Source organism: Paramormyrops kingsleyae, chromosome 24, assembly GCF_048594095.1.
Source record: "Paramormyrops kingsleyae isolate MSU_618 chromosome 24, PKINGS_0.4, whole genome shotgun sequence".
Lineage (NCBI taxonomy): Eukaryota > Metazoa > Chordata > Actinopteri > Osteoglossiformes > Mormyridae > Paramormyrops > Paramormyrops kingsleyae.
Genome location: NC_132820.1, coordinates 25190809 through 25214360, shown reverse-complemented (window position 1 = coordinate 25214360; position 23552 = coordinate 25190809). Strand labels below are relative to the sequence as shown.

At 44.0% G+C, this 23552-nt stretch overlaps 3 pseudogenes; all 3 read right to left on the bottom strand.

The window, feature by feature from the left end:
* Positions 1-657: 657 nt before the first annotated feature.
* On the bottom strand, positions 658-838 carry LOC140582534 (U2 spliceosomal RNA; annotated as a pseudogene).
* A 15221-nt stretch (positions 839-16059) lies between these two features.
* Positions 16060-16190, bottom strand: LOC140582607 (U5 spliceosomal RNA; annotated as a pseudogene).
* A 422-nt stretch (positions 16191-16612) lies between these two features.
* Positions 16613-16741, bottom strand: LOC140582566 (U2 spliceosomal RNA; annotated as a pseudogene).
* Positions 16742-23552: the final 6811 nt, after the last annotated feature.

Below are 23552 nucleotides of genomic sequence, written 5' to 3'. Positions count from 1 at the left end.
ATTGTCGTTATGGACAGTAAGCACTTTATGTAAGTTATCCATTGCTCCTTTTTGTTATGCTATACAGCCGCTTTATACATGTGGAGACTTATATGCACACACATTTTTCACATTCCACTAGTTTCACACATTTTACTGTCATCGTACTTCTCTTCTGATGCCATTTTATTTATTTGTTTGTTTATTTGTAACCTGGTAACTGCACACTGAATCTTCTTATATTTGTACAATGACACCAAATCTTATTTGGTAATCATGAATTACCAAAACCTTAAATACACAAGGATAGACTCAATTATTGCTGAAAAAATCTACGCAGAGATATAAAAATGTAATATTCTCATCAAAATCACATGCACAGCAAAAAATGTAGGCAGTAACTATATACTGCTCTTCCAAAAAAACAACCTTTAGGTTCAAAACGATATCCAACGAGAAAAAAAATATATCCTCCTTGTATCGACAGGAATACTTTATCTGCATTGTAAAATAGCATAAATAATTTATGACAAAACAAAAAGCTTTTAAATTTACTGTACATGATTGTTAGCAAAATCAGAAATGTCAGTGTGGTAAGATCATGTACTTTATATAGTCAGTCAGTCAGTCAGTCAGTCAGTCAGTCAGTCAGTTCTGCCTTTCAACAATAGGGGGCAGTAGAGGTGCACCGTTCCCGGAAGCACTGCAATACCGGGTCGAATAGTGGAGCGGATGGGGCAAGCCCCACTTCCGGCTCCCTGTTCCAAAAATCCGTTTAATATGTGGTCCCCTCCATAGGGGACGTATCAGATATTAAACTGATAAAACAGATTTTTTTTTTTTCAGATCCAAATACTTTATTAAACAGTTCTGCACAATTATTTACATCGACACAAACACATTAAAACATATAATAGAAACTGCACTTAAAAAATTGGCACTGTCAACAAGGGAATTAAAAACATTTTCCTACTAAAACAATGATATTCAGAAATAGTCATAATATAACAGGCTGAAATTTTCCCACATCATACAAGTGAATGCCAATACAATAAGACATTACTGAAAATATTTTAAAATAGTATTAAACAAACTATCTGCAGAACCATTCACCATAAAATAAGCAAAAAAAAAGCAATAAAAGCAACCAATATATTTACACACCATTAAAATCTAAGTAAACACATATGGCCATTTATACAATTAAAATGTCATCTCAAATGCATGCTTTTGATGCAAGATTAGCATCCTGGTTTCTTTTTATGAGCCCAAGTTATTTATGGCAAAATTAGGTTTTACAGGGGATCGGTAAATAACATGTTCGTGCAGTCTAGTAACATTCGGGGTGAATCATGGACGATTGATCTGAATTTCAGGACGATCAGTCCACATACGATCAGAATTAATCCACAATTACAACTTCCCAGAATATTATAGTAAAAGGATTAATTCCATGCCACGTGGGTGACGTAATCGTCCGTGAATTCATCCTAATACATGCCCCCATTGTTGTAAGTGGCGTATTCATCCCGCAACCTTCTCTCCAGCTGCAGAATGGAGAATTTCTTCTCCATCCTGTGCTGCTTGCTATACTGCATGGAGAAGGTTCGGATCCTGTCCTTCACACTCTCCCACCATTCGGCCACAGAGGGGAAGGTAGGCTTGTCCTTCTGCCACTCGGAGAAGTGATCTAAGAAAAGGTGTCTAAAATCGCTCTCCTCCAGGATCTGCAGGTTCATTTTCCAATAGCCGCCCCCATATACAGGGGCGTCTATGGAGGCAGTGGCCTCCACTGCCAAGTGGTCAGTGGGCCACTGTGGGGAGAGGGACACCTTTTCAAAAACAACGGGGGGTGAAGCTAAAATGTAGTCGATGCGACTGCTGGCTCCGCGACTATTATGCCAGGTGAAGCCCGGCATGCTGGGGTTGCATGTTTTAAAACCATCCACAAGTTTAAAGGAATGAATAAAATGGCGAAAATGCCCTGAGCTGACATCCTCTCTACCCTCCAACGCGATGTTAAAGTCCCCTCCTAAAATCAAGTGTCGATCTGTGACACAGAACAGGGACAACTCTTCAGAGAGAGTTATACGGGACGAGGCTTCCACTGGAGCGTAGATGCATATGGCCCGGAGGCGCTGTCCCCTCCATGTGGCGTCCACTCCCAAAACCCTGCCTTGAAGGACGGTAAATGAACTTACTTCCTCAAAGGCGCGGTCGCCAAAAAGAATCCCGACGCCTGAGGAGTGGACACCACCTACGCTCCAGTAGGATCTACCCCTCTTCCATTGTCGTGAAAAGAGAGCCTCGTCCCGCTGGTCCCGGAGGTGGACTTCCTGCAGAAAACAAATGCTGAAGGGGAAGATGCCGGCTGATTAAAAACCAACGTGCGTTTTAAAACGTTCCTCAAACCCCTGACATTCAAAGTGACAATATTAAAATTGGCCATGAAATATTAAAATGATCAAATACAATTAAAAACAACAAACTAATTAGACAAAATGTAGATATTAAAGGAATTCAAACAGAAAAAACAGACCATAAGATAAGCCTTTATGCAGATGACGTATTACTTTTTCTTAGGAATTCTCCAACCTCTCTTTTGAAGACAATATCACTTATAGATAAGTTCTCATCTATATCAGACTCCGTCAACTGGAGCAAATCAACAGTTTTGCCTTTGAATTGTAGTTTCCAAAACACAACTACTACTCCTTTAGTCAGGTAACCTTAGATACTTAGGCATACATTTTTCCACCAGACTCTCAGATCTAGTACAGATGAATCATATTCCTTTGTTAAAAAAGGTAGAAGATGATCTCATGCGATGGAAATCTCTACCTATATCACTCATTGGAAGAGTTGCCACCATTAAAATGATGGTCCTGCCTAAAATCAATTACTTGTTCTCAATGATCAATAATAAACCCTCTATGGCTTGGTTTAAATCACTAGACTCAAGCATCTTGTCATTTTTATTGAAGAACAAACCATCACGAATCAGCTTGAAAACTCTGCAAAAAGCCAAAGGTAATGGTGGTCTAGAACTACTGTACCAAGTTTCTATCACTACTTCTTAGCCAACAGACTGCAGTATATAACAAATTGGATCAAATCAAGCCCGGTAGATAGTCCATGGCTGGACTTAGAACAAGCAATCTGCGGAGAAGTAAAATTGTCTGATCTGCCTTTTATAAGTCCTACCATTAAGTGTTATAAGTGTTTTAAGAGCCTTAGTATTAACACCTCATTAACAGCCTGGTGGGACTTTTTAAAAATAACTAGGTCTCCATTTATCCCCTGCAAACTAACACCCATTTGGAACAATCCAGATATTTGCCGAAAAAAGATAAAATTGAGCTTTCCCTTATGGCATGATAAAGGGATTAGAAATCTTGAACATGTTATGCAAAACGGGAAATTGATTTCATTCGACGAACTAGTCTCAAAATACGGAATTAGCAACAGTAAATTTCTTGAGTACCAGCAATTCAGGCAAGGTTCAATCTTAATCAGTTTAACTTAGAAATACCTCCATGGCTGCTAGAATTTTTAAATCTTTCTAGCCACAAATTATTGCAAAAAATGTATAAGTTATTGTCAAAAATGTATGACTCAATTTCCCTCCCAACCTCAAAATGGGAGCAAGATCTATCCATCGATCCAGATCAAAACTTTTGGAAAGAAATATGTTTAAACACCTTCAAAATGACTAAAAACCCCAACTTACAGCTTATACCATACAAACCTCTGCATAGAGCTCATTATACAGGACAAAGGATGTTCCAAATGGGCCTTATACACTCAAACCTATGCACCCACTGCTCAGGTAACTTTGTAGAGAACTACATGCATGCCATATGGTCCTGCACACCGGTGCAGAAGTTCTGGCAAAGGATATGTGAAGATCTATGAATTTGGTTTAATTGCTATATCCCAACCTCACCTACATTGTGCATTTTAGGTGATGCAAGTGTATTAGATATGGAAGAAAATAAAGTGCACATGATCCTTACTGCCTTAGGCATTACAAAGAAAACTATCTTCATGAACTGGAAATCAAAAAATAATTTATGTGTTACTCAGTATAGAAATTTAATTCTAGACCACATAAGTTTGGAGAGAATGTCTAATTCCCTCCAAAAAAACAATTGGGCGAATTGGATTCTCTCTGGTCCATTCTGGCCAATTCCATTACGTAGGGGGGGTGGTCGGCTGTGGTCTCGTCTCCTCGTGATTCTGGCGGGTGGCGGGGTTGGGCCCCCGGGCTATGGGCGGCTAGTGGCTTCTTGGAGCTGGGGGGGCTGTGGCTGCCATCCTGTGATGTCTGGGTGTCTGCCCTGGCTGGTGGTGTGGGGGGGGGGCTTGGGCGGGTGCTGCCTGGCAGTCATGGGGCGTGGGGTCTGGGGTACCGGTGGTGACGGGGGCTGGCCCTGGGATGGGTGGTTGGCCTCTTCGGTGCGGGCTTGGGTGGGGGGTCTGGGGCTCTGGTGCCCGGGGCCTGGCCGTTTCCTCGGTGGGTGCCTTCCTGCGCGGGGGTGGCCTGTGCTCCCTCCGGGGCACTGCCGGGGGGGGGGGTGGGTCAGTCCGTGTCAGGAGGTCCAGCCTGTGCTGTGTGGGGGGTGGCATGTCTCGAGCCCGGGCTGGTCTGCCACTATTTGTCGTCGAATGAGTGGGTGACTGAGTACGGGCTGCCCTTCGGGGTGGGGGGGGAGGGGGGCTAGCTCTTGGCGTCGGCACTGCTCCGGGATGTTGTCGCCGGGGGCCTCGGGTCCGCTCCTTCCCATGTAGCGGTGGGGGGCTGGGGTGCCTACTGAGCCAGCTGGCTCTCTTCTGCCGGGGGGTAGTAATCTCCCCCCTGCTATTATGAATCCCAGCCCCTCTCCTCCTTCACTCACACAACATGCCACGCACACATGTAGGATCTTGGGGTGGGAATGTGCCGCGCACGCAGTGAGGGGGCCATTCACATGGCCTTACTCGCTGTGCAGCGCGGCCCTCTGCCTCCCCTTGTTTTAATTGCACTTTAGTCATCACATATCAGTATACACACAGGGCCTTGGGGGGTGGGGGCACTACTCAGAGGTTGGTAGGTGGGGCCGCTGAGGTGGCGTCTCTCACCTCTTCACTGCTGCCCACCCCTCAATTTTACTCACACCATATACATTGAGGGTCTTGGGGGGGTGATGGGGAGGAGAGCTGTTTGCAAGCAGCGCTCCTCCTCGCTTCCCCCGTCAATTTTAAATCCATCTTAAGTTTCTCAACAGTCATACTCATCCCTTACACCACATACACTCACATGCACCAACACATGCATCCAACACTCCACCTCTCACACAGGTGCGTGGGGGAGGAGAGTGGGCGGGTCTTCCTACACCCCTGCTCCCTGCCCGCGATGGTGGGGGGGCACTTGGGTAGTCGTCCGGCTGGCGGCGCCCTGGGGTTGCGGTTGGCGCTGGGGGTGGCGTCCGTTCCCCCGCATGGTGGAGGGCGGTCCGGAGTGGATGGGCTTATGTCTTTTTGTCTCTGTGTATGTGTCTGTGTATGTTGTGTGAGTGGGTGTATGGTCTATGTGTATGGCTGAGAGGTGTGTCTGTGTGGGCGGTGTGGGCCTGGGTCCGGGGCTAGCTGCTCCTTCCTGGGCGCGGCTGCCTCCTTGGCATGGTTGCTGGCCCTCCTCCCCGGGTGGTGGCCTGGGGGGGGCTCGGGCCTCTCTGGCGCGGGTGGGGCTCTCTGCCGGGGGCCGGCCGTCTCCCGGCCGCTTGGGGTCCTGGGGCCCTGGCCCGTGCAGGAGCGGCCGTCACCCTCGCGGGGTTGCCTCTGGTTCTCGTGCCCTTTTGGCTGCGGGGGCTGCGCCTGGGACCTCCCTCCTCCTCCTGCTGGGGTGGGGACGCGGCTGTCGTGGGAACGTGGGGCCTTGGCTCTTCCGTGGAGCTGTGTGACGGTGTGCAGTCGTAGGTCAGCAGAGTAAAGAGGAGGGGGCTCAACACACATCCCTGAGGGGCCCCCATGTTAAGAATGATGGTGCTGGATGTTACTGCCGACCCGTACTGCTTGTGGTCTTCCGGTAAGGAAATCCAGCAACCGGTTTCACAGTGAGGTGTTGAGCCCCAGCTGGACCAGTTTTTGAGTGAGCTGTTGGGGGATTATAGTGTTAAATGCTGAACTGAAGTCTATGAACAGCATTCGGACATATGAGTCTTTTTTATCCAGATATGTGAGTGCTGAATGGAGTGCAGTGAGGATGGCGTCATCGTCGAGTGGTTGGGCCGATACGCAAACTGGAAGGGGTCCAAGGAGGGGGGCAGGACAGACTTAATGTGCTGCATGACTAGTCGTTCAAAGCACTTCATTAGGATGGGAGTAAGTGCAACAGGGCGGTAGTCGTTAAAGCAGGAGGGAGATGACTTTTTTGGGACTGGAATAATGGTGGTGGTTTTGAAACAAATGGGGACGATAGCCTGGTTGAGTGAGATGTTAAAGATGTCTGTAAAGACATCAGTGAGTTCCACTGCACAGTCTCTCAGTACGCGACCAGGAATGTTGTCAGGACCCGGAGCTTTGCGTGCGTTGACCCTGCTGAGGGATCTCCTCACACTGCATGGGGACAGAGTCATCACCTGGTCACCAGGAGAGGGAGGGGTCTTCTGTGCACTGGTGCTATTCAGCAGGGAGATGGTGCTATCACAGGTCTGTGGTGGGGGCTTGTAATCTGTGATGGCCATAGGCTCCATGTGTCTCTGCTGTCTTTGAAGCGATGGGATATTCCTCTGGAGTACTGTCTCTTAGCCTCTCTGATGCCACGGGACAGGTTGGCCCTAGCGGTCTTCAGGTTTGCCTCAACTCCAGCTCTGAAGGCAACGTTCCGAGCTTTCAGCAGCCTGTAGACCTCCCCTGTCATCCATGGCTTTTGGTTGGCACGGACAGTGATGGTTTTGGTGACAGTTACATCCTCAGTGCATTTGTTAATGTAGGCTGTAACAGTCTCTGAGTACTCCTGGAGGTCAGTGGTGTTGTCGTATGTGGCAGCCTGCTTAAACATACTCCAGTCTGTGGTGTTAAAGCAGTCCTGTAAAGCCTCTGAACACCCTTCCGGCCACACTTGTATCTGCTTCCGAATCGGTTTGGTGACTTTAACAAGCGGTCTGTAAGCAGGCATTAGCATGACAGTAATGTGGTTTGAGGCACTGAGCTGGGGGAGGGGGAAAGCCTTGTAAGCTCCTCTTTGGGTGGTGTAAACAAGGTCCAGTGTGTTATTTCCCCATGTAGGAAAGTCTATGTGTTGCTGTATTTTGGGAAACACACTCTTTAAGTCTGCATGATTGAAATCCCCAGCCAAGATGAGAAAAGCATCTGGGTGGGCTGTCTGCTGCTCACTGATACATGCTGGTACAGTTCATTCAGTGCCTCCCTCCTGTTGCTGCCATTGGAGGTGGGAGGGATATACCCAGCAAACAACAGTATAGCTGTATATTCCCTCGGTAGATAGAACGGCCGGCACTTAATAACCATAAACTCCAACACTGGTGAACAGTATTTGCAGACCGCAACAGCATCGCAGCACCAAGCGTTGAGCCATGTTTCCAAGAACACAAAAACACAACAGTCCTTTACATTCCTCTGAGATGAACATAGTAGTCGGATGTCGGCCAGTTTCTTATCCAATGAGCGTACGTTGGCCAGACCGATGGAGGGGATAGCGGGTTTGTGTGGGCAAGCCACCAGCCTAGCTCGGATACCTCCGCTCTTACCCCTCTTCTGCTTCCTCTCACGCCGCTTGAGGCACCTCCATTTTGGGCGAGGTGCAGGAGTGGGGGTCGGTGATTGAGTAGGCCTGCGGAGCAGACCCAGATCATTCAGCTCTTCGGCATCCACAGAGTCCAACTTAAAAAGTTTGTTTCTGCCGATGTTGAGCAAAAATGTTCGCCTATATACGGGCTTAAGAACAGATAAACGCGACAAAGACGTACAAAAACACTGCAACTTCCAGGACGAAAAACACGAAAACACTGTTTAGTCGGGAGAGAGAGAAGCCGCTGTTGCAGCAGAGGCAGGGTCCGAGTGGGCGGCAGTTTGGAAAAAGATTGCTGCCCTCGAAGACGAGGTGGGCCGTTTAAGGTCTGAGATCTCCGTGCTTGCTGGTGCCCTGACTGATCCACATATATCCCGGAGCAGTTCGGAGACCACTGGGACTCCTTTTGTAGTCCCCACTTCAGATCCAAGCTGTTTCCCGCCCCCTCCTCCTCCTCCGCCTGCTAATATCCAGGGCCCGAAGCAGAAGAGGAGTCATCCTCAGGGAAGTGGCACAGGACCCACCAATGGCCCCAACATGGTGGATGTTCTGGCGGAGCTGCCGCACATTAAACTGCGCCCAGTGCTGAGGTCGCCAGGTGGGACGCCAGTGACCAGGAGGGGACTGACGCAGGGGACGCCCATGCCCTCAGAGGACTTTGCTGCCATTTTAGCAGAGGCTCTGAAGAAAAAGTTCAAGCATCAGAACCACTCTGATGAGTAGGAGCAGCAGTCCTCTGAGGCCTTTAAACCTTTTTTACTTAAACTTTTTTTACTTAAATTTTTTATGCTTATAACATTTTTATACTTATATCATTTTTATACTTATATCATTTTTATACTTAAGATTTTTATACTTATATACTTTATATACTTAAACTTTATATACTTATACTTTGTGTACTGATTCTATATACTTATTAATAAATAATATATTTATATCACTATTATTTTTAAAAGAGTTGCTGATTTTGTAATACTGCTGCAGCATTCTCCACATGCTAATCACTGCCCCACATCGAATTGGCACTTTGATCAGCCACGAATCACTTCACTACCCCCTGTTGAATGTTGCATCGTATGTTGTTAGATATCTCGTAGTAGTAAGTACTTCATTATTAGGCTGCACAATATTGGAAAAGATCTATTTCTGCAATGAGTATTGCAGTATTTATTTAAACTTAAGCCGCAGCGTGTGCACGCGCCGCCATTTTGGGAGAGAAAAAAAAATAAAAAATTTAAATTCGAGTTCTGAGGTACCACTGTATCCTGTAAATTTTAGAACGTGAAACGGTCAGCTAAGTTGACCTCGAATGGTTCTGCGTGCTCATTGGTTGTTGCTACGTATATCTGGAAGCAGAAGCTGTAATTTTTATTTCTCTCGGTCTTGATTTGGGTGATCTTCATTTACTGTTTGTGTTCCATTGCTTTAAATAATGTCTGCAATGGCTCCTTTCAGTCACTTGCGTGGTTTTCTACACACCTGTCTGGGATGCTTTAAGCGTTCCAGCTTTCGTGTGCGCAAGCCCACTGCACCATCCTCGACTGTTGCAACGGGGGTTGCTATAAATGGCAACGCCCCTGCAAAGGTCGGGAGTGGCATCCACCTCCCCAGTGGACACGGGGATCTCCAGCATGCTGCTGTTGCAGCAGAGGCAGGGTCCGAGTGGGCGGCAGTTTGGAAAAAGACTGCTGCCCTCGAAGACGAGGTGGGCCGTTTAAGGTCTGAGATCTCCGTGCTTGCTGGTGCCCTGACTGATCCACATATATCCCGGAGCAGTTCGGAGACCACTGGGACTCCTTTTGTAGTCCCCACTTCAGCTCCAAGCTGTTTCCCGCCCCCTCCTCCTCCTCCGCCTGCTAATATCCAGGGCCCGAAGCAGAAGAGGAGTCATCCTCAGGGAAGTGGCACAGGACCCACCAATGGCCCCAACATGGTGGATGTTCTGGCGGAGCTGCCGCACATTAAACTGCGCCCAGTGCTGAGGTCGCCAGGTGGGACGCCAGTGACCAGGAGGGGACTGACGCAGGGGACGCCCATGCCCTCAGAGGACTTTGCTGCCATTTTAGCAGAGGCTCTGAAGAAAAACGTTCAAGCATCAGAACCACTCTGATGAGTAGGAGCAGCAGTCCTCTGAGGCCTTTAAACCTTTTTTACTTAAACTTTTTTTATGCTTATAACATTTTTATACTTATATCATTTTTATACTTATATCATTTTTATACTTAAGATTTTTATACTTATATACTTTATATACTTAAACTTTATATACTTATACTTTGTGTACTGATTCTATATACTTATTAATAAATAATATATTTATATCACTATTATTTTTAAAAGAGTTGCTGATTTTGTAATACTGCTGCAGCATTCTCCACATGCTAATCACTGCCCCACATCGAATTGGCACTTTGATCAGCCACGAATCACTTCACTACCCCCTGTTGAATGTTGCATCGTATGTTGTTAGATATCTCGTAGTAGTAAGTACTTCATTATTAGGCTGCACAATATTGGAAAAGATCTATTTCTGCAATGAGTATTGCAGTATTTATTTAAATTTAAGCCGCAGCGTGTGCACGCGCCGCCATTTTGGGAGAGAAAAAAAAATAAAAAATTTAAATTCGAGTTCTGAGGTACCACTGTATCCTGTAAATTTTAGAACGTGAAACGGTCAGCTAAGTTGACCTCGAATGGTTCTGCGTGCTCATTGGTTGTTGCTACGTATATCTGGAAGCAGAAGCTGTAATTTTTATTTCTCTCGGTCTTGATTTGGGTGATCTTCATTTACTGTTTGTGTTCCATTGCTTTAAATAATGTCTGCAATGGCTCCTTTCAGTCACTTGCGTGGTTTTCTACACACCTGTCTGGGATGCTTTAAGCGTTCCAGCTTTCGTGTGCGCAAGCCCACTGCACCATCCTCGACTGTTGCAACGGGGGTTGCTATAAATGGCAACGCCCCTGCAAAGGTCGGGAGTGGCATCCACCTCCCCAGTGGACACGGGGATCTCCAGCATGCTGCTGTTGCAGCAGAGGCAGGGTCCGAGTGGGCGGCAGTTTGGAAAAAGACTGCTGCCCTCGAAGACGAGGTGGGCCGTTTAAGGTCTGAGATCTCCGTGCTTGCTGGTGCCCTGACTGATCCACATATATCCCGGAGCAGTTCGGAGACCACTGGGACTCCTTTTGTAGTCCCCACTTCAGCTCCAAGCTGTTTCCCGCCCCCTCCTCCGCCTGCTAATATCCAGGGCCCGAAGCAGAAGAGGAGTCATCCTCAGGGAAGTGGCACAGGACCCACCAATGGCCCCAACATGGTGGATGTTCTGGCGGAGCTGCCGCACATTAAACTGCGCCCAGTGCTGAGGTCGCCAGGTGGGACGCCAGTGACCAGGAGGGGACTGACGCAGGGGACGCCCATGCCCTCAGAGGACTTTGCTGCCATTTTAGCAGAGGCTCTGAAGAAAAACGTTCAAGCATCAGAACCACTCTGATGAGTAGGAGCAGCAGTCCTCTGAGGCCTTTAAACCTTTTTTACTTAAACTTTTTTTACTTAAATTTTTTATGCTTATAACATTTTTATACTTATATCATTTTTATACTTATATCATTTTTATACTTAAGATTTTTATACTTATATACTTTATATACTTAAACTTTATATACTTATACTTTGTGTACTGATTCTATATACTTATTAATAAATAATATATTTATATCACTATTATTTTTAAAAGAGTTGCTGATTTTGTAATACTGCTGCAGCATTCTCCACATGCTAATCACTGCCCCACATCGAATTGGCACTTTGATCAGCCACGAATCACTTCACTACCCCCTGTTGAATGTTGCATCGTATGTTGTTAGATATCTCGTAGTAGTAAGTACTTCATTATTAGGCTGCACAATATTGGAAAAGATCTATTTCTGCAATGAGTATTGCAGTATTTATTTAAATTTAAGCCGCAGCGTGTGCACGCGCCGCCATTTTGGGAGAGAAAAAAAAATAAAAAATTTAAATTCGAGTTCTGAGGTACCACTGTATCCTGTAAATTTTAGAACGTGAAACGGTCAGCTAAGTTGACCTCGAATGGTTCTGCGTGCTCATTGGTTGTTGCTACGTATATCTGGAAGCAGAAGCTGTAATTTTTATTTCTCTCGGTCTTGATTTGGGTGATCTTCATTTACTGTTTGTGTTCCATTGCTTTAAATAATGTCTGCAATGGCTCCATTCAGTCACTTGCGTGGTTTTCTACACACCTGTCTGGGATGCTTTAAGCGTTCCAGCTTTCGTGTGCGCAAGCCCACTGCACTATCCTCGACTGTTGCAACGGGGGTTGCTATAAATGGCAACGCCCCTGCAAAGGTCGGGAGTGGCATCCACCTCCCCAGTGGACACGGGGATCTCCAGCATGCTGCTGTTGCAGCAGAGGCAGGGTCCGAGTGGGCGGCAGTTTGGAAAAAGATTGCAGCCCTCGAAGACGAGGTGGGCCGTTTAAGGTCTGAGATCTCCGTGCTTGCTGGTGCCCTGACTGATCCACATATATCCCGGAGCAGTTCGGAGACCACTGGGACTCCTTTTGTAGTCCCCACTTCAGCTCCAAGCTGTTTCCAGCCCCCTCCTCCTCCTCCGCCTGCTAATATCCAGGGCCCGAAGCAGAAGTGGAGTCATCCTCAGGGAAGTGGCACAGGACCCACCAATGGCCCCAACATGGTGGATGTTCTGGCGGAGCTGCCGCACATTAAACTGCGCCCAGTGCTGAGGTCGCCAGGTGGGACGCCAGTGACCAGGAGGGGACTGATGCAGGGGACGCCCATGCCCTCAGAGGACTTTGCTGCCATTTTAGCAGAGGCTCTGAAGAAAAAGTTCAAGCATCAGAACCACTCTGATGAGTAGGAGCAGCAGTCCTCTGAGGCCTTTAAACCTTTTTTACTTAAACTTTTTTTACTTAAATTTTTTATGCTTATAACATTTTTATACTTATATCATTTTTATACTTATATCATTTTTATACTTAAGATTTTTATACTTATATACTTTATATACTTAAACTTTATATACTTATACTTTGTGTACTGATTCTATATACTTATTAATAAATAATATATTTATATCACTATTATTTTTAAAAGAGTTGCTGATTTTGTAATACTGCTGCAGCATTCTCCACATGCTAATCACTGCCCCACATCGAATTGGCACTTTGATCAGCCACGAATCACTTCACTACCCCCTGTTGAATGTTGCATCGTATGTTGTTAGATATCTCGTAGTAGTAAGTACTTCATTATTAGGCTGCACAATATTGGAAAAGATCTATTTCTGCAATGAGTATTGCAGTATTTATTTAAATTTAAGCCGCAGCGTGTGCACGCGCCGCCATTTTGGGAGAGAAAAAAAAATAAAAAATTTAAATTCGAGTTCTGAGGTACCACTGTATCCTGTAAATTTTAGAACGTGAAACGGTCAGCTAAGTTGACCTCGAATGGTTCTGCGTGCTCATTGGTTGTTGCTACGTATATCTGGAAGCAGAAGCTGTAATTTTTATTTCTCTTGGTCTTGATTTGGGTGATCTTCATTTACTGTTTGTGTTCCATTGCTTTAAATAATGTCTGCAATGGCTCCTTTCAGTCACTTGCGTGGTTTTCTACACACCTGTCTGGGATGCTTTAAGCGTTCCAGCTTTCGTGTGCGCAAGCCCACTGCACCATCCTCGACTGTTGCAACGGGGGTTGCTATAAATGGCAACGCCCCTGCAAAGGTCGGGAGTGGCATCCACCTCCCCAGTGGACACGGGGATCTCCAGCATGCTGCTGTTGCAGCAGAGGCAGGGTCCGAGTGGGCGGCAGTTTGGAAAAAGATTGCTGCCCTCGAAGACGAGGTGGGCCGTTTAAGGTCTGAGATCTCCGTGCTTGCTGGTGCCCTGACTGATCCACATATATCCCGGAGCAGTTCGGAGACCACTGGGACTCCTTTTGTAGTCCCCACTTCAGCTCCAAGCTGTTTCCCGCCCCCTCCTCCTCCTCCGCCTGCTAATATCCAGGGCCCGAAGCAGAAGTGGAGTCATCCTCAGGGAAGTGGCACAGGACCCACCAATGGCCCCAACATGGTGGATGTTCTGGCGGAGCTGCCGCACATTAAACTGCGCCCAGTGCTGAGGTCGCCAGGTGGGACGCCAGTGACCAGGAGGGGACTGACGCAGGGGACGCCCATGCCCTCAGAGGACTTTGCTGCCATTTTAGCAGAGGCTCTGAAGAAAAAGTTCAAGCATCAGAACCACTCTGATGAGTAGGAGCAGCAGTCCTCTGAGGCCTTTAAACCTTTTTTACTTAAACTTTTTTTACTTAAATTTTTTATGCTTATAACATTTTTATACTTATATCATTTTTATACTTATATCATTTTTATACTTAAGATTTTTATACTTATATACTTTATATACTTAAACTTTATATACTTATACTTTGTGTACTGATTCTATATACTTATTAATAAATAATATATTTATATCACTATTATTTTTAAAAGAGTTGCTGATTTTGTAATACTGCTGCAGCATTCTCCACATGCTAATCACTGCCCCACATCGAATTGGCACTTTGATCAGCCACGAATCACTTCACTACCCCCTGTTGAATGTTGCATCGTATGTTGTTAGATATCTCGTAGTAGTAAGTACTTCATTATTAGGCTGCACAATATTGGAAAAGATCTATTTCTGCAATGAGTATTGCAGTATTTATTTAAATTTAAGCCGCAGCGTGTGCACGCGCCGCCATTTTGGGAGAGAAAAAAAAAATAAAAATTTAAATTCAAGTTCTGAGGTACCACTGTATCCTGTAAATTTTAGAACGTGAAACGGTCAGCTAAGTTGACCTCGAATGGTTCTGCGTGCTCATTGGTTGTTGCTACGTATATCTGGAAGCAGAAGCTGTAATTTTTATTTCTCTCGGTCTTGATTTGGGTGATCTTCATTTACTGTTTGTGTTCCATTGCTTTAAATAATGTCTGCAATGGCTCCTTTCAGTCACTTGCGTGGTTTTCTACACACCTGTCTGGGATGCTTTAAGCGTTCCAGCTTTCGTGTGCGCAAGCCCACTGCACCATCCTCGACTGTTGCAACGGGGGTTGCTATAAATGGCAACGCCCCTGCAAAGGTCGGGAGTGGCATCCACCTCCCCAGTGGACACGGGGATCTCCAGCATGCTGCTGTTGCAGCAGAGGCAGGGTCCGAGTGGGCGGCAGTTTGGAAAAAGATTGCTGCCCTCGAAGACGAGGTGGGCCGTTTAAGGTCTGAGATCTCCGTGCTTGCTGGTGCCCTGACTGATCCACATATATCCCGGAGTAGTTCGGAGACCACTGGGACTCCTTTAGTTGTCCCCACTTCAGCTCCAAGCTGTTTCCCGCCCCCTCCTCCTCCTCCGCCTGCTAATATCCAGGGCCCGAAGCAGAAGAGGAGTCATCCTCAGGGAAGTGGCACAGGACCCACCAATGGCCCCAACATGTGGATGTTCTGGCGGAGCTGCCGCACATTAAACTGCGCCCAGTGCTGAGGTCGCCAGGTGGGACGCCAGTGACCAGGAGGGGACTGACGCAGGGGATGCCCATGCCCTCAGAGGACTTTGCTGCCATTTTAGCAGAGGCTCTGAAGAAAAAGTTCAAGCATCAGAACCACTCTGATGAGTAGGAGCAGCAGTCCTCTGAGGCCTTTAAACCTTTTTTACTTAAACTTTTTTTACTTAAATTTTTTATGCTTATAACATTTTTATACTTATAACATTTTTATACTTATATCATTTTTATACTTATATCATTTTTATACTTATATACTTTATATACTTAAACTTTATATACTTATACTTTATGTACTTACATGCTTTATATGCTTATATTTATATACTTATACTTTGTGTACTGATTCTATATACTTATGAATAAATAATATATTTATATCACTATTATTTTTAAAAGATTTGCTGATTTTGTAATACTGCTGCAGCATTCTCCACATACTAATCATGGCCCCACATCGAATTGGCACTTTGCTCTGCCACATATCACTTCACTACCCCCTGTTGAATGTTGCATCGTATGTTGTTAGATATCTCGTAGTAGTAAGTACTTCATTATTAGGCTGCACAATATTGGAAAAGATGTATTTCTGCAATGAGTATTGCAGTATTTATTTAAATTTAAAATGCTTAAAACAAACCAATTTCTCACAAACACATCTATTCATGAGTGATTTAAACGGCAAGGATGAAAATGATTAGGATTAGCTCTTATGATTAGCTCTTGCCAAAATAGGGCTTGTAAACTTTTGTGCTAGTCAGAATTAACCCAAGCAACTATGACTATACCCCACGGAAATCTTCAGTAAAAAGCGAAAGATTTATACGGGATGAAGAGAGACCCGAGTCGATATGGGGCTGCCGCTTAGCGGGTCGCCGTTAGCTGGGTCTCCGTGCCCCCCCCGCTCAGAGTAGAATGCCCAGGGGCGTCGCAGCCGCCAGTGTCGGGGCCCCAACTCCTCCCTGTCCTCCTGTCCTCTCAAGAAACAGCAATCATTTAAACAAACATGAGGGAAAATGTTTGTTTGTGAAGATGATGTCATGCCTTACCTCAGCACAGCTGCCCACCGCACAAACAGCGTGTCACCTTACTTTAAAAAAAAAAAATAAAAAAAAAAAGAAAACCGGCAGGAAACGAGGGCCACGCACGGACAGGGCCCTTCCCTCACAGCACATGCGGCTAATTAGCTGGCCATCCAGAGGCACTCAGTCTATTAGTCACCCACTCAGTCAGTCAGTCAGTCAGTTCTGCCTTTCAACAACAGGGGGCAGTAGAGGTGCAGCGTTCCTGGAAGCACTGCAATACCGGGTCGATGCCTGGAGCAGACGGGGCAAGCCCCACTTCCGGCTCCCTGTTCCAAAAATCTGTTTAATATGTGGTCCCCTCCATGGGGGACGTATCAAAATAACCTTTTCATACCAAAACACAATGTAAATCAGCTCAAATACATGAATAATAAATATTATGCTTGTACTACTTACATTAACACATAATCACAATCTATAAAGCTGAAACATTCCCACACTATGCAAATCATGCCAACACAGTACAATAAGACTTTCAAAGATAATATTAAACAAATAGAACTACCTGCAGAACTATTACCCATAAAACAGGAAAAGGGCAATAAGACCAGCAAATACAATTATACACCATTTAAACCTAATTACAATTATATGGTCAATAAAACAATTAAAATGTCACCTTATATGCATGCTATTAAAAAGTTAAGACCTCTAACCCTCTGGAGTCGACAGCATCGTCGGCAATGCCGCGATCTTTCTTGTGTATTTCAGTTCATGACTCGCTGAAATCTTATTATAGAAACATGAAAAAAATGCTGACTAAATCTGTAATCTGCATTCTTTTCAAAATGTCCATTGTTGGAAGTATTAAACTTTTTAAAATTAGGTTAAATTGGCAAAAAAGTAAACCATGTCACCTTACTTTGTTTTATCTGCATCGGGGGCGTGTAGTACCGCTCTCACCCGAAGATCGCTATTCACATTCTAAATAGCTGCATTAGCGCGTATTCTGATTGCATTCGCATGGTAATTTGATGAACAACGCAACGGTGAAACGCGATCCAGATACGTCCCCATCAGCGCCATAAAAGGGGGAGGGAAGTGGCCAGGTGACAATGGCTCATTCATTCACATGAAAGTTGCTACATATTCAATGAAAGGAGCCAGAAATAGTTACATGAGTTAGGTTTTTCTTGTTTATTTATCCAAATAAATATTGCAACTACACCAGTTAGTCATCTTCATGTAGCCAAGACTTTGGTGATCAGATATCTGGGATCAAAACAAACTGCCAGCATTGCTTACAATGTAGTTTTATAATGTTTCTGCAAGTGTTCCAAACTGCATTTTGCAATGTCTATACTTTGAATATCAAATTACAAACTTCACATAAATCTAACATATTTACAAAGTACACTAAGATTAAGATGAGTTTGTTGCCAAACCAAATATATAAGAAATAATTTATTTGCCAGGAATTAAGTTTTTGATATTGAATGAAATGTGTGAGCATGCCCCAGTTAGTGAAAGTGTGTTTCCTACCCCTAGACTCCAGAGGGTTAAAAAGGAACACATCCGCAGACTTCCAAGCTCTGCACAAGAGTTGGGCTAAAACGGCATCATACACCTTCCCAAAACACATAAAATCAGTAACCTTGGGAATAAAATAGGTTAATCGCACAATAAACAGCACAACAGATCAAAATGTTAATAAATATTAATAAAGTTAACATTGATGAATAAGTGCTAACAGTGGTCAACCAAAACAGTGCTCAGTAAAATCTTTACGTCAATAAATAAAATCCATACCAAATAAAACACACACACAGAAAAACAAAGCACACTTACCTAAAACCCGACGTGTCCTCTGTGTGCTTCAGGAAAATGCATCATGTCAACTCTGTAGGATGGAGTGTCACCACCTAGACGTACCGGGGCAGCTTTCGCCTAGGATCAAGGCAGTTGGATGAATGTCAACTTACCTCTGGGGGTAGGTCGTTTAGGTACAGTAGATGGCTGCTTCCTTCTGGGGCCTGGGGGTTTGGGTGAATGTCAGCTTACTTCTGTGATCAGGGTGTTTGGGTGGGAGCGAGCTTACCTCTGGGGTCAGGGGATTGAGTTGAAAGCAGCTTGCCTCTGGGGTTGGAACATTTGGGTGGATGTGAGCTTACATGAGGGGCCTGCATTTTTGGATGTACAGCAGCTTGCCTCTGAGATCAGAGCGTTTGGGTGGATGGCAGCTTGCCACTGGGGTTAGGGCATTTTGGTGGATGTGAGCTTACCTCAGGGGCCTGCGTATTTGGGTAGACTGCAGCTTGCCTCTGGGATCAGCATGGTTGGGTGAATGGCTGATTACTGGGAACAATGTGTTTAAGTGGATGGCAGCCTACATCTGGGATCAGGGTGTTTGGGCGGACAGCGGCTTGCCTCTCTGATCAGGGTGCTTGGATGGACAGCAGCTTACCTCTGTGGTTGGGCCGGTTGCGTGTTTGGGAGCTTACCTCTAGGGCCAGGGCGTTTGGTGGACGGCAGCTTACCTCTGGGATCAAGGCGTCTGAGTGGATGAAAGCTTACCTCTATTATCAGGGTGTTTGGGTTTATGTCATCTTAACTCTGGGGTCAAGGCGCTTGGTTGGATGCAGTTGGTTGGATTGGAGCTTTACCTCTGGAATTAGGGCATTTGAGTAGATGACAGCTTAACTCTGTGATCATTGTGTTTGGGTACATGTCAGCTTACCTCTGGGGTCAGAGCGTTTGTGTGTAGGGCAGCTTATCACAGCTAACTATCGATTAGTTTAACTGAATTTATCCAAAAAATATTATTATTTCTATACCTGACAGACAAAATATTGTGACTTACATATAATGTGACATGTTGTTAATGCAACCAGTAATCAGAAGACAGTGTGACAGTGTGACACCAGGGCAATTTCAGAATCACTAATCAGATCTGCAGTTAACACCAAGTTATGGTAAACCAAGTGACGCCTATATAATATACATGTATGGAAATCACACAATCCGAAAAATAGTTTCCCGAAATATTAACACAGAGGTATTTCTCACTCACTATCAAACACGATGTAAATTTCCCTGTAGTAATTAATAGATTAACAGACAAAAAACCCAGAGGCACACCAAGGAAAACACAACACAATGCTAGGGCCAACTAGCAAGAACTAGCTAACCAGGTAAAAATTTGCAATTAACTTCTAAATTATCGAAATTCAGCTACATCAATAAGTACATAAGTTACCACGAAACATACATCAGGGTATATACAGAAATCCAGAGGTTAAATTTAACACTTTTTAATACCTTTTTTAATACTTTCTCAATATTTTTTAAAACCCGCACGGCATTGAGTTGCAACCGTTTTTAAACAAGTTTCAAACTGATTTAAAGATTTATAATGTTACACAATTTTGGCCTGTACAACAGAATTTAAATAGGGAACATGGGTCAACAGAATAAATTTAGTGACTGTGATTTTGAAAACATCTTGCATTTAACTTCTTCAGTCACAAGTCCATATCTTTATCCACTAGGCTATTCATGGCAAGTGCCTTAATTGTTTGGCTTTTTCTTCAATGAGTTTGTCGATTTGCACCAGTTGACCAACTGCTCTCATCCATGCATTCCTGATTTATGAGTTGTGCATCGCATATGCGAAAAGAGAGCGCTGACTGTCATTATCATAAATTTATCACGCTGATTTAAACTCTTGGTGTGTAAACCTTGTAGTTGCCTGCAGGCATCTTACGTTAGCAAGATAAGTTTGGTGATAATTAATGCAGCTAGCGAATTACTTACATAAAAACCTACTACTTGGGGTTGCAATAAGTTATCGTATTGACCAGTAAACGACAAGAAACATAAATAACACAATCAACAAAAATCTGCTGCCAAGTCAATCAGTACTTGTACTGATCGCTTGCTCCATTTTGATCGCGGTTCCCGAAGAGAACTCTATCGGCAATCTATGGCTCATCCTGCTAGTCCCGGATGTAGAGGGTTGAATTTCGGATCGTATTTTAAACCACTGAAATTGTGGCAGCGTATTTGAAACAAGGAAAATAACGGGACTGAATATTGTAAAGCAGAAATAAGAGGACTGAATGTTACTGCTTGAATAATAAAGATGCGAATAAAACACATGGAATATTTTCAACTGAATTTGTTCTTTTGAAATTTATTTTGAGGCGAAATTAAATGAACTGAATTCATGTGGTTGAATTATAAACATGCACTTTAAAATACGTATCTTTTGGAACTGAATTTTGGAAGCCGAATATTTTTGTACTGAATATTTAAGCAATGAAATTACGATTGAAATGTTTTCAGTTGAAATGTTCAATGTTTAAATGTATGCACATATTAAATTACAGTCCCCAAAAATTCAAAGCGTCATTAATACAATGCGTTTTTATTCGATAAGTGTAATTCAACGTGTTTTTTTTCAACGACTTTTGTCATTAATTTACTTCCATAGTCCTTAAACGCTGGGTCCTCTAAACACTTACGTGCAAATTTGCACTTACCCATGATGACTATGACTTAGCTTTTCTGAGTGTAAGCAGCCAACATGTACTTCAGCGCGCAAACTGTCGCAAGACGTCGCTCGACCACCGAATATGACGTCAGCATCACAGAGATCATCTATGAATGAAGGAATGACCTAATCCACATTTAAAATAATTTGCGAGAAATTTAGCAGATAAACTTTAAAACACAAATGGACAATTTGTAGTTAAAAAAAAAAATCTAAAATTTAATACCTCGTAAATTTGCGTGTAATACCTTTGAATACTTTTTAATGGCTTTAATTTTTGCTTATGTGATTTACTATCTTTTAATACTTTTTAAAACCCCGCGGACACCCTGATACATATATTAGTTTAATAAAGTCTAAGCAGAAATTATCAAAATAAATCCGGCTTCGGTTTTATTTGCCGGAGCTCAAACGTCGGACATCTCCCTTACTAAAAGGGCGCGGACTCTGGCCGTTGACAATCACGTGCCGCTCGCGCCACACAACGTCGTTGACCGCAGTCTGTCATACTCTCGCGTGTTTACGTCTGACTGACGCGCGCCGCAATAGTGAGATTTAGCAGTACTAACGTTAAAAAAAGCTCTTACTGACCTCATTTTACTGTATCATATGCGCAGTAATTTATCTTGCTTTCTTAAAATAACCAATACATTTTTGTGCTAGTGCTCTGTTTGAGTCCATGAATTATGTCCTGCATAGAAATGTGTAGTGGCAGAACTTTTAAATAACTGGATCGCATTTTAAAACATAATCTTATGTAGACATCACACCTCTCCCGGAAGACTCCCGCAAATGCACCACAGCTCCCTCACACCCCCGAATGATGTGCAGCATCCCGGAAATCTGTCCACACAGAAATAAAAGCAATCAAACGCAGGGAAGTGGCCACGTGCCTACGGATTGTATGTTGGGCGTGGCTACGGATAGTCTGCCGTCGCCCCACAACTTTCACAGCCAGCACCCCCTCCCATCCCTAAGGTGGGATAATTCAGACATCCCTACCTGCAAAAACTCAATTCAGGGAGGTGCCCCCAACCCCCCGACAAGGAGGGAGATAACTTCAACAAACTTGATTTCACAGTTTAATTTGTTCATTAAGTTCCTCTAGTCAGCGCACTAAATTACGAAGGTCAATATTATGTATTTTGACAATAATATAAGTAGATTATTTTACCATTTATGCAAATTCCTTAATTATATTCCATTGCTACTTTACAAAAGTCTTCAGGGAATCTTTCATGACAGCATTAGCAACTAACCAAGTGTCTAACTAGTGTAGACCTGAATAATACAGCACATGAAATGACACTTGTTAAACTCACCTCAACATGCCTTTTACAATCGTTTAAACCGTCATGGGCAATGCTGAAATCACTGTTGCAAACAGTACAGCGCGCGCAACATTGTCCCTATTTTCATCCTTATTAGACAAGGATACACTTTTGTGTAGTCTGAAGTGAAATGCGTTTTATATTTTCGTTTTTTGGGGCACTCTCCCTCTGTCATGATGCTCCACTGAACTGATAACTTCGGTCCTCGAGAAGTTAAATAAAAGCCCGCCCGCATTGAAATCTGATTGGCTTATTTTGCTAAGTAAACCAATCAGGATGCTGTCTGGCTAGCACGGGCTACAGGCACACACGCAGGGATCTACACATATGCACGTTCTCTCAATATGCGGGAGACTCCCGGAACTTCCGGGAGACTCGGGATGTCTGAATAACTGCTTATTTTTGCTATAATGATAGCTGTTAATTTTCAGGGAGCTGTGATGATATTCGAAATTGTGCAGGGTTATATAAGTACTGTGAAACTGTCGTTATCCAGTTAAATGTTTAAAAATATTTATTATTTTATCATATTTTATGTATACTTTCAGTTTATTCACGGGTCTTTCCTGCATTCATCTTACCATCCATCCATGCCTACTTTAAAATCAGACAGATTGCTTAACTTGCAGATGTCCAATTACGCGTACATATTTTATTGCTGCAGATAATTAAGGTAGGTAATACAACGCTGAAGGTTAAATGTATAGTACGATTATATATGTACAACATGTGGTCATTTCAGTCAGACAAACGTTTAAAATGGAAAACGAGCTTTCCGTTTTTACCGGCAATTTCCATAGCACGTCTTAGTCGAAGTACTACACTGCCATCTATTGGACAAGTCAGGTTACTGAATCGTGAAATGTGTCTGTACTAAAATGGATAATATCTTCAGTCATGTTTTCTTTTAGGACCACTACAAGAGGATTATCAGTATGAAGGTTCATCAATAAAAATAATTTATTAAACTAAATATTACAGGGCTCTCCCTGAAAATAAGACGCTCTTAGCTTCCAAAGGCAAGGACACATTCTAGTGATTTTCCAGGAGACTGGACCTAACTAACCTGGGGCTTTATGAAAAACAATCAATCAATTCATGTTGAAGCTCACAAGGTGTGGAGAACAAGAAACACAAGTAAGGGAGAAAGGCAAGGTGCAAAGCATACACAAGCAGTGTAACGACATATCAGTTACAATGTATGATTAAAAATACATCATATCTCACAGTATGAATAGTGGCCCATTGCTCCTACTATAGCCTCACGCCTCCAGGGTCATGGGTTCAATCTGCACCCCTGCTG